The sequence below is a fragment of the Elgaria multicarinata genome, chromosome 10, assembly GCF_023053635.1.
Source record: "Elgaria multicarinata webbii isolate HBS135686 ecotype San Diego chromosome 10, rElgMul1.1.pri, whole genome shotgun sequence".
NCBI classification, from domain to species: Eukaryota; Metazoa; Chordata; class Lepidosauria; order Squamata; family Anguidae; genus Elgaria; species Elgaria multicarinata.
In genome coordinates this window covers 35,417,302-35,430,242 of record NC_086180.1, presented here as the reverse complement: position 1 = coordinate 35,430,242, position 12,941 = coordinate 35,417,302, and positions in this window count along the sequence as shown.

Below are 12,941 nucleotides of genomic sequence, written 5' to 3'. Positions count from 1 at the left end.
ACGTATCTCATTGCCTGGACAGGAAACTTCCTGCTTCGCTTTGAACGTTTGGGGTGCGGGGAGGGAACGAAGAGAAGTGAGTGTTTGCCCATAAAAAAAACCCTGAAAAATACGGGATTTTTACCCTACCTGTGATAGAGCAGCAGCGTGTTCACTAAAAAAAAAAAAAGTAGTAGGACTCCCTCTTTCTTATTCATTGATTAGGGAAGGGGGGCTGTGGCTGAGAGAAAGGGCGTTTTAGGGTTCAATCCTACCCATGTTTAAACAAAGAAAAATTCGTCCTTAGCCACGCCTCAGAAATGAGGTTTAGGGCGCAATCCTATGCATGTTTAGACTAGAAAAAGTCTCTCCTCCTCATTATTATTATTATTATTATTATTATTATTATTATTATTATTATTATTATTATTATTATTATTATTATTATTATTGCATTTCTATAGCGCCCAATAGCCGAAGCTTTTCCGGCAGTTCACAAAACAATGGGAGTTGTAGGACTTTTCCCTGTCTAAACATGTATAGGATTGCGCCCTTACAATGGTTTATTTCTAGACAAAATCCTTCACAGGATTGGGTTACAGCAGAACCCAATCTACTTAAATTGCCTTCTCAGACCACCCACTCCGAATTTCGTTGCATACTTCCGGTTATCGTAAGTAGATGCGCTGCGTTTTTTAAACTAAAACAGGCTGAGTTCGGACGGCACGCTTATCAACGGGGAGGGGAAGCGGGAATAGGTACAGAATGGGAAACAAGCGTTGATAAGCGTGTAGCCCGAACTCAGTCAGAGAGGGGGGGGGCTTTGTTTTAAGAAGGACAAATAGTTGCCCAATCACACCTACGGTGTAAAACCTGGCTTTTCCCATTGACGTAAATAAGTAGTTCTCACTTCTGCCCAGAGAAGAAGAGGAAAAAAACTCCCTATACATCAGGATCTGATGGTTAGTCTAAGGATTAGGTCTATGGGTTGCAGCATAGTCTGCCCCGCCCCGCATTAGATTCTTGTTTCTTAAGTTAAAAAAACCCCCAAAACTAATTAACAAACTATTAAAACACGTCAATTTGCAGCTTGATACTATTCATGTTAACTCGGAAACGAGTCCCACAGAGTCCATTGAACTTATCCCCAGGTAAGCGTGCTAGGATCGCGGAGGCTAACAGAGCTCTTCCGTGCATGCTTACTCATTAACTTTGATGAGATTTGTTCCCAGGTAAGTGTGTCTACAAGTTCAGCCTAAACATAACAGGAAGCAAACTTTATTGAGCACAATGGGACTTCTTTACTTCATAAAGATAGCTTTTCCTTCTAGTTTGTATCCAAAGTTCTGAGGTATTTTGAATTTTGGGATAAAACCACAATGGCTTTCCTTCAAAAAGTAAGAATCACTGCAAACTATCACTAGTGCTCACTTGAAATGAGTTTTGATAGTGTCTTTTAAACCTAGATCCCATCTTCATCTGGTTCCTATATAGTAAGATCCAATGCTCCCCAAAAAATTTTTTGGAGTCTATACCAAACTCTGTCAGCTTTTGGCAAAATATGACACATGTTCAGCCCTAATCAGGAAGCTTTTAGTGGTGCTATGTATAAAATATGATGTATTCTTCTGATAATTATATTATCATATTTTGACACTTCCATACTGAGCCAAGCACGTTCTCATGTCGTCAATTCAGGCAATACTTGAAAGGACTGATCTGTCCCATTGTATGGAGTCAGCTCACCATCTACAGCAGAATAACCCATCCAAATGCAGTCTAAACATGTAAGATTGTATGCATGTAGTCCATATTTGGATGGGCTGTCCCCACATGAATGGACAGTGATGGTGAAGACTGGTACAGCATGCCAACTTCCCACGATGGAGTAGATTGGTGTTTTCAGGTATTATCTAACCTGGCTCATAGGATCTTCAGGTCTTTCCAGAATCGGAAAGCATTGTGCAGTTGTTCCATCTTTTTTTCCTTAAGGGATTTTCTTCATTAAAAAAGACTGAAAAAGCGATAAAACATAGGAGGGTCATTAGTAGAAGATGGTGTTGTCTCGTCCCCCTGTAAATGTCCATAAATGAGGCAGAGTGATGGTGCTGTAAAAGCTTTGTCTGGAAGCACTCTGTATCCTGTTATGCTAAACCACATCCTATAATCTCACCAAATCCCATAATATTTCTTTTTGTACCACTGCCAAATAAAAAAAGCATGACAATGTGAACTAATAGCTCAGAGCATATGTAACTTTAATGCTAGCAATCCTGTGATGCAGTGCAACATCATTGAACTTGCATTCACCAGAGCATTTAAACTGAACTTTAAAATGACAAAACAGGGTAAATGCAAAATCATAGACATGGCAATGTTATCCAGGGCTTAAATTATGTCAAATAAATATGAACACAGTGAATTATGCATACATAACTGGGAAAATGTTAATATTATACAGCATTTCTTAAACAGTGGGCTGAGGACTAACAGCAGACCTCAGCTCACTTTCAGGACAGCCTGCCCAGTGCCTCCTTGCTTTCGTGACCTTTAAATTGAACTGATCAAAGCAGCAGTGCCCTGCATGCACAATGCCTAGTCACGCAGGGATGTGGGAGTTCATTAGAGAGCAAGGCTTTAGCATGTGAAGTTTGAGGGGAGGAAAGGAAAGAAAGAGAGGAAATGGACAACAGGCTAACAGAGTGGGCAGCCAAATGTGAAGAACGGCGAATCACAAATGGGGGTGGTGGTGAAAAAAGGAGAAGCATCGCAGCTGCTGTACCTTCTGGCTTTGGTGATGACCATCACCTCAGAAGAACAACCTGGTATTGAGCTGCATGTGATCAGACTTCAAAGAGATGAAAGGGGATAAGGAAGCTGTTATAGAAAAAAGGGAATGTAAACACAGCAGGAGGAAGGGATGCAAGAAGCCAGCAATTTAGAGTGGAATAGGTAAATGTGGAAGGAGAAGGTGAGAAGAAATGTCAAAATATGAGTAAAAATAATGTGTGAGGCATGTAGCCGGAGGAAAAGGCTTTGAGCCTCTGGATGAGCAAAGGCTGCCTAAAATGGGAAGACTGAGGCATGTACCTCCAGAGCTTTAATATCAGGAAAGTTGAACTATGGAACTAGCTGTCACAAGGAAATCACTGTGGCAAAAGATTTAGCAATTTCCACAGAAGGAGCAATAGAAAATGATATCACTCAGTCAGCTGATTATGCCAAACTCTGCCGCCATTTTGTGACTGGCTCTGCCCCTGGCACTGCCATTTTGTGATTGGTGGGCCTCAGTTCTCTCTCAAGTAAACCTGGAGGGGGGGGTTAAGAAAGGTTGAGGATCGCTAATATCTAAGAGGTTTTCTATGGAAATCATTGGCCTAAAACTAGAAAAATATCATTCTTCCTAGGAAGTTAACATATGACGAATGTTTGTGTTCCCTCTCATGATGATGATGATTGCATTCAGCAATGCTGCAAACACCAGTCACAACACATTCAATGGTATTATCTGTTTTGCTTTGCTGTTATGTTCTTCCTGGGCATTTATTTTAATCATTGCAACACTTTTTAAATTAGTTTTTTGCAGCAAAAAAAAGTTAGGAGGTGTTTTTTCCCCCGCCTTTATTTTCTTAACACATAGGAGATGTGTTAGATGAGCATTTGCTTCTATTCCAAAATGTTCACGAAGTTCAATATCTCACTCTGCAGGCTATAAATTAAAGCCAGTTTCTATTCTTAACTTACTCCCTGTGATGCCTCCTCCTCCAGTATAATTAAGTAAAATTTGGAACTTAATAATTGCAACCATGTTACTCTCATACTGTGGGATTAAATGCTTATGCTCAAACACACTAAACCTTATGGGCCATAATCAAATGTAGGATTAAACATGCTTAGGTCCATTAAAATAAATGAGCTTTAATGTCTCTCTTTGCTGGAGTATAACTAGTCACTGCTGCCAAAATTATGCCCACAGAACACATATCCCAACTGCCATCTTGGGATCATGTAGATATAGCGGGGCTATCACTTTGCAAACCACTGTGGACTTTTCTTGGTTGCCCATTTTGTTAGGAGCTGAGAAGATTTCTCTCCATCTTACAATTTTGCTTCAAGTAGCACTTGACTACTTGATTACGTTGTCCATCTTGTCAATTAATTAATTCCAATTTGTATCAACACATCTGATATAAGGGATGTACCATAAATCTGCTTTATCCTAAGAAACAAGTCTTATAATACAGTGTAAATATTGACACCCTGACCTATGTATGAACCAAGATATTTTAAACAGCTGTGTATATATTTGTAGTCCTTCCAATCTGTGGTATTATTCTTTCAGCAAAAATCTTGGCCAGGAATAAATGTGCCATATTAGGAAGAATGATGTTTTCCATCTGAAAAGCATTTTTTAATTTTAATTCTTTCACCGTGTAGTGTCCAAATGATCCCTTCTCCTTGGTTTTGTAGGGCAAGCATTTAGGTAGGGATCCTCACAGGGCAGAGTCAATAGTACCTGGCCAATGCTCATAAATGTATGCTGTTTACATCAGTGCCAGCTCCAGCAAGACCTTCCTCAATGGACCCCCTTCCTCAGTGATTCTACCTCCTCACTGCCATTGTCACCTGCTGCTATTGCTCCTCATCGCCTTTCTCATTATTGGTAGCACTTCCTTGCTTGACAGGCAGAGAAGCCATCAAGCAAGTAGGCAGTGGCATCTGCTACTCCTCTTTCTCACTACCACCACTGTCCTGGCCAGAGTGAAAAGCAGGCAGGTCACAATGGTGAAGAAGAGGAGCAACTCCAGGGGGCTCCTGACAGTGGGCCCATGCTCAGGTGTGGGCCCTTGGCAGGTGTCCCACCATGCCTACCCTTAACACAGGCCTAGGCTTACATGAAATAGTATGTTGTTTTGAACATATTCCACTGATGCATGGGGAAAGCATATCAAAACTTCCCATTGGTTTCAAGAGCATCAGGATTTGTTGTAGATAACAAGGCACAAAAATTACAAATGCAACAACTTAATCATAAGTATTAAAAATAACATCATATGAGTAGGGGGGTGGAAGAGAATCCTGGATCAATGCATTTTTATAACCACCAGCTATGAGGTGCTTCTACTTAGTAACCATTATGTAAAATTAGAGACTTCAGTTCCAAGTGACCCCAATTGCAAATTGCTGTCAGTGAGTGGGCCACAATCATGTTCACCAAATGCTTTGTCTTATTCACCTGAATGGGCTACAGACTTCCTGTTTGCATTTGTATCAGGCGGATGTAATACAATCAGAACTAGAGTCACCACTGAAATTTCTCCACATAAATCCAAGTAAATCTGAGAGTACCTCCTGAGTCAAACATCAGAAGAAGGTTCACTGAAGGCAGAATAATGTCAACAAGCCAGCAACATTTCTCTACATCACAAGATTGTCTTCTGATTTCACCTTTCAGTGGGACTTGTGCAAGACATCTAAATGCTACATTGGCACAAATGAGGTGAACAGCAATGCCTGGTACGCTCACTTGCTGAACATCTTACTCCAATAAGGAAAATCAAAGTAATTAATTTTTGATGCTTTGCCTATTTTCAAATCCAGTTTGGTCCACATGCTTCTGTAAAGTAGGACAGCTTATCTGAAACTCATTAAGGAAGTCCTCCATTAAAGAATACCCATGATCGCTTTCTGACATGCTGGTTTTCTATGCTCAAGTATGTGCATTATCCAGACTACAGTCAGGCAATCACATATTTGAAGGGAAAAAGGTGTAGTGGTAAATTTTGAAGAGCAGTTTATCATGACAGTCCCCATAGCAGAGTTGAAAAGAGCAGGTAGCTCTGTTGATCCATATCAAGAAACTAGTTCTAGCAGTTTTCATCTCTGCCAAGAGCAGATCTGGTGTAAAGCTAACAGTTTATCATGACAGTCCCCATAGCAGAGTTGAAAAGAGCAGGTAGCTCTGTTGATCCATATCAAGAAACTAGTTCTAGCAGTTTTCATCTCTGCCAAGAGCAGATCTGGTGTAAAGCTAACGGGTCTTACTTGCCCATTCAAGACCAAGCCATTCCAATACTTTGCAGAATCAGGGAACAATAAGTTGTTGTTGGGAAAATTCATTTCCCCCCAGCTACTGTGGGAATTCCAGGGAAGCTCAGAGAAAGAGGTAACTCCAAGGAAGGTGGCAGATAATGAGCTTTTCTACATGAGCAATTTATTGCACGCTTGTGATTGGCTTGTGACATAAGTTTCAGGGTTCTTTATAGGATGTTGTCAACCTCCTCCCATAATGTCCTTTTTTATAAGATCGGAGATAATGTAATTAAAATTATTGTGGGATATCTGCTGTGTGTAACACTGGTGTTATGTTAGATGGCACTGTTTCATTGAATATATAGAACATTGCTGAGAGGGAACGTTTTCAATTCCAAATCACATGGCCGCTGTCTAAAGGAGCCCATTGTAAACCCAAAAAGACTCTGGAAGAAGAAAACCTGGTAAGAGTGCAGTTTTTTTCTTTAACGTAGAGAAGCTCCATGTCAGCGTCCCTGCTAATAAAAAGAAAAGTGCCAGTGCTGCATTCCTGTGAGTCCTGGCTCCACTACAGTACTGGAAGGAAAAACTGGAACAGATATCTTGCATACAGACATTCCTTGATGTATTTCTTAATATCTCCATTTTAGGAGAATTTCAGGCAACAAAGATGAGAAATACCTGTGCCCTAAAACACAGGAGAGTTGATGCCAGGGTTGGAACTGAATTTACAGCCATTTTACCCACTTGAAAGCCCTGTTCTAAGGTACCTTTTGGATTTTAGGAAATTCAAAATAGCTGCCACCATAAAAACTGGCTGCTTCCTTTAGCATTCACTAGGGGTCGCTATTATAGTGGAAAGCAGTTGAATGTACTGAAATCGCACACTTTTACAGGGTTGGCTGATCATTCCTCAGGCGGTTGTCTACTGAGAAGTAAGTCCCATGGAGTTTACTGCCAGGTATATGACTATAACATTGCAACCTTCTAGTGTAGTCCTACAGGTATTTACCCAGAATTAAGTCCCAGTGTGTTTAATGAGGCTTGCTCCCAGGGAAGTGTGTACTGGATTGCAGTATTTGCATATATTTAATGAAAATGTAACCCATACATTTTCTTTTGTCTTTCTCCAAAAATGGTCATACTTTCTAGTTTCTTTTGATTAATATAAAGAACAATTCTTTGGATAGCTTAAAGGGCTTTTTCCCCCTCTCTTGCCAGAAAGTACTCTGAAGCTACAGACGGCTAAACTGTTCATCCTGCAGCTGCAGAGTTATGTAAGCTCAACACTATAAATTCAACACTGCTTTAATAAACAAAGACTTGGACCCGTCATTCAGCAGAGAATATTGATGGTGATTGCATTTTGGGAGTAGGAAAGAGGAATTAATTCTTTACATTTGATATATTTATAGGAATTGTATTCTTCATTAGATCTGTTCAAATCTAGTAAAGTTGGATTAGAGCGCAATTTTATTCATATTTAGACATTTAAAAAAACACCTCCAACTCCCAGCATTTCCCAGCCAGCATATCTGGCTGGGGAATGCTGGGAGTTCTGGACGTCTGTCTAAACATGCAAGGCTCGAACACTTAATAACCCTGGTTGCATCTCCTTCCCCCTTTTCCTTCCTAGGAATATAAGCAGTAGTTAATACACTAGCAGAATACTTCTTGCAGTATTTACATGACTCTATTCCAGTTGGGATTTTTGTTTGTTTTTGGTACTCAGGTCACTGCCAGGACCCCACCAAGGCTTACTGCTAAAGCTTGTCTTAGGCCTTAGCTAGACCTAAGGTTTATCCCGGGATCGTCCCGGGGTCATCCCTGCCTGTTCCCGGAATATCCTGTGTGTCATTTACATGAACAGGGATGACCCCGGGATGATCCCAGGATAAACCTTAGGTCTAGCTAAGGCCTTAAACTCCCCCCCTTAAAATGTTTTTTCCCCAGCCCAAACTTCTGAACAGCACTAGATAAGTAGGACCTAGCTGCCATTTTAGTTTCCCACAATTCCCCTGACATAGCATCACCCAGGGCAATGTGGAAAATGCAAATGGTGGCTAAATCCAGTTATGGTTCATCACTGCTGCTGCCTTGTGAGCCCACCGCGTCCCACTAATAGAGGAGAGGCCTCATAGGAACATAGGAGCCGTACCACTGTTCTATGAAACCTTATATTGCCTTATATTGAATCAGACCATTGGTCCTTCAAGTCCAGCACTATTGACTGACAGTGGCTTTCCAGGATTTCAGGCAGGAGCTTTTCCAGCACTACCTGGCGATGCCAGGGATTGAATTGGGGGCCATCCTCATGCAAAGCAAATGCTCTAATACTGAGTTATGGCCCCACCAGAGGACATTTTTGCCAAGCATGCCTTCAAACATATTGAACAAGTGTCTACATCTCAGTTGTGTGTGTGAAAATATCAGTGAGAAGAGATAAGAGGGTTGTAACCAAGAGGTGACATCCTGAGGCAAAACATTGGGAGCTCCTTAGTAATATAACTTAAAATATTTTATTATTGCTTAAAATAACCTTCCCCATGGCTGGCTGGGAGATGCTAGAAGTTGTAGTATAACATACCTGGAAGGTACCAGGATGGGGAAAGCTAGCTTAGAAAATGTATATTCTACTTTTCCCTAAATAGCACTCAAGGCAGCTTACAAAAATTAAAATCAGCCATAAAAATATAAGAAGAGCAATGATGGATCAGACCATAAGTCCATCTAGTCCAGCACTCTTTTCACACAGTGGCCACCTAGCTGTCGACCAGGGACCCACAAGCAGGGCACATTGCAAAACCACACACACACACACACACACACACACACACACACACACGTTCCCCAGCAACTGCCTCTGATACTGTACAAACACAATAGATAAACCATCTAATAAACATAAGAAAGAGGAGCCAAAATCAATTCAATAGTTATAGCAGGAGTACAATAACAGTGTTAAAAGCATAGGTGAATAGTTTAGGTTTTGCCAGGCACTTAAAATGACAGATCCAGATCAATTTGCCTGGGGAGGGAATTCCACATCAGAGAAAATGTCCCTCTCCAGTAACCTAACCTCTGAAGGTGGAAGAACACAAGGAACACCTCATTTGAAGATCTTAAATGTGACATAGATTTGTAAAATAGCATTGCTGGTACTCAGTATTCCCATTGGTAACATTTTGTCATGTATGTAAGGACTGAGGTACTGAATGTCATACAGAGAATCTTGTGGACAAGCCATTAGTGCAATAGCTTTGCAGGCCATGCAGAAAGCACAATTTAAACAAGTCCAAGTCGTAGTGAAACAATATCAATTTAATGTTGGCTAAAACAATAAAATATAGAAAGCCATGGACAAAAAATATTGCTCCAAAACCTCACCATTATTCAGAAATAGACCGGCAAGGAATCAAAATGTCTTCCTTATTTAAGTGTGACTTTTGTACTGTGTGAAATAAATCATCATTAGCAGTTTGGTGCCAATTAACAAAGGAAATAAGTAGTGAGGACCTGCTGACACTTGGCATTTTAGGATATAGAATTAATTACAAGTGCATGGTACACCTCTCAACAGTAGTAACTAAAGGTCAGACTACATGTAGATAGTGTGTAGATGAACCCTTTCTTCTTTCTTTCTTTCTTTCTTTCTTTCTTTCTTTCTTTCTTTCCTCCACAATAAGTCCACATGGCCCCAATTCCAGTTGGGATCACCATGCACAAGGACGGAACAAATACCCACCTTCCTCAGTCGTTACTTCCCAAAATCCCCCCTCCCAAAATAGAGTTTAAATAAATAAATAAATAAATATTTCATTTAGGCTTCTGTTTACATTTTGTTAACAGCCTTTAGGTGGGGGAGGAGGAACGTTTTTACCCTGAAGATATTGACACATTATGCTTGCCTCAAGTAAATTATCTAGCCTCAGCTCCAGTTTAGCAACTCAGTTGCCTGCTATTAGCAGTAATATATAGGAGGCAAAAACAGGTAACCTGGGAATAACACAGGACATTCAGCAATATACATTGTCCACCATAAGGGAATGTATGTTAAGGGAACATTAGGCAAATAACTGAAATGTGAATTTGGATAATTTTCGCAGAACCTGACAAAAACTTGGTGGTGGAAGGGCATGTTTGTGAAATCAAGAGATGGGAAATTGCAGATTGTGTGTGTGGTGGTTGGAGTTCTTTCCTACCTAACAGCTGCCTTCCTTTAGGACTTGAGGCTTTTGAGGAAAAGCGAGCCTATACTCCGTTCTAACAACACTGTTTGATGAAAGAAAGAAAGAAATGTATGGGTCCATGACATTTTGCAGTAAGATTTATATTAGAGGATACTTCATCTCCTGATGATTGTTTTCTTCTGGTAAATGGAGACATGGACCACCCAGTCCACCTCTCAACTAATCCCCTGGTATGTGTTTGTGTACGTAGCTGTCAGTAGGTTTCCTTCCAATCATATAAACTTGCTTCTCATAAGCACCAAAAGTGGGTATTATTCAACTTCACAAGGTGTTTTTCCTCCCAGAATATTCCACATCAGAATTTGGTAAAGTAAATCAAATTAGATCTCTGAAGATGGGGAATTAGCTACTCAAGAATTTCACATATTGACATTGGAACATCTGTCAGAAAAAGGGGTTGAAAGCACTTACAGTAATACAATAAGACCAAAGTTACTGCATAAGAATACAATTATTAAGGGCTAGTCCTGATTGCTGTATCCTACTCCAGCAACAGAGGGTGAGAAGATGCTACTGCACTCATGTCCTACTTATGGGCTTCTCATCAGTATCTGAGAAGGGTGGCCACTGTGTGAACAGAATGCTGGACTAGATGGACCTACGGTCTGATCCATCACGGCTTTTCTGATATTCTTATAATTATACATGGAACATAAGTTTGTTTAATTGGAAATGCAGGCCCTATCCTATGGCATATATGAGGGCCACTAATTCAGGTAAAAAACCACAATATGTACCCAATATTAATGCAGATAAAATCTTCAAAAATACATTTATGAATATAGTTGGTTTTGCATGCACATCTACACACATGCCCATTTTATAGGCATTACCCCCCACTGTTACCTGACTGCCCTATATACTTATTCCCACCTTCCATGCTAAACTTACTTTCCACACAGTGAGGAAGTGTGGTGATTCTGGTGATTCCGGGGACAACAGAGACTGCTACAAATTAGAAGGCATTGTGCAGCTATCCTGTCTTTTTTCCATTAAGGAGAAAAAGGAAAGGAAGGGAATCCCAAAGGCAGCTGCAGTGGTGGGAAAGCACAGATGGGTTATGAGTGAAAGACACTGATGTCTGGACCCACAAAAATATTCAATGATGAAGCAGGCACACCCTGCAGTTGCACTTCAAATACATCTCCAAACTGAAGCATGTGATCAAACAGGCTAGTATCAGAAATAGGAGCTTGTAAATTTTGTCTGCTTATAGTTGATAGATCTGCTCATGTGAATGAATGTATATAATAGCATAACAATTTTCTCCATCTGCCCATCCATTTCCTCTTTCTTTCAGCATCTGAGGGCTAATTCCCATGACCATATTTGACATAGGGTCACCATTATGTCCATATTATATTATGTGATAAATAGCAAGGGGAAAGCATCCCCGCATGTTGTTGTTGTTTTTTAAATCACAAGCATTTTCCAGGATGTTGGAAAATTGAAATTATCTCATGGGACCGCTTTTCACAAGACTGTACTATTGCATGAGTATTCAGAGGACAAATACATTGATAATAAATAAAATATTAGAAGCAGGACTGAATATTATAAATGTCTAAAGGCATGGTCTTCTTAGAAATATGGCAGTAATATAATGTAGAATACCCTAACTGGATAAATGTCCCATGATGGGTGCACAGAACATTGGATCAGAGACATTATCTGTAAGTAATTATTTGGAATTTCTTTTCTTTACTATTACTGGGAAAGTTTGAAACGTTACTGAAAATTTGCAAGAAATAATCAGAAATATATTCATATATTCCATATGAGCAATATGAACATTCTGAGTAAAACTTCAACAAGAAACACATTAGTGATAGTAAAGCACTTCCAACTGGGATTTTGGCTAGTTGTTGAATAGACATTAATGGTTTCTATCCAAGGGTGGAATTCAGGGCTCCTCACCTGCCTAGCTATTTTAAAGCAGGGCTAAGCAGGCTTTTGGGGCCATTGGTACATTTGGCTACGTGAGAAACTATCCAGGACCCCACCACAAAATGGCCACCATGGGAGGCATGGCAAAAAAAAGAAACCTGCTAAAAAAAAGACTGAGTACCAACCAGAGGTGGGTCCTGATCCCCAACATGCTAAACAAGTCTTTTGAACTCGCTGTTTTCAATACCAACAGAAACCTATATCATCATAGAACTTCTAAAGAGAGGGCCTAGCCTAGGGTGACCATATGAAAAGGAGGACAGGGCTCCTGTATCTTTAACAGTTGCACAGAAAAGAAAATTTCAGCAGATATCATTTGTATATATGGAGAACCTGGTGAAATTTCCTCTTCATCACACCAGTTAAAGATGCAGGTGCCCTGCCAGCTTTTAAATCTGGTCACTCTAGTATAGGTCCTGCAGCTTTAACTGTTGTAATGAAGAGGGAATTTCACCAGGTTCTCCATATATACAAATGACACCTGCAGAAATTCCCTTTTCTATGTAACTGTTAAAGATACAGGAGCCCTGTCCTCCTTTTCATATGGTCACCCTAGCCTAGCCTACCTATATTTGATTTATATCCTGCCTTTCCTCACACAGAGCACAGGGCAACTAATAGCCCATATAAAACAGTATGACATAGAAACACCATTAAAATCATACTTTTGAAACTACAAAGCCTGTACATATTTATGACAACAGCTGAATTTCTACTGACAGAGAGATAAAA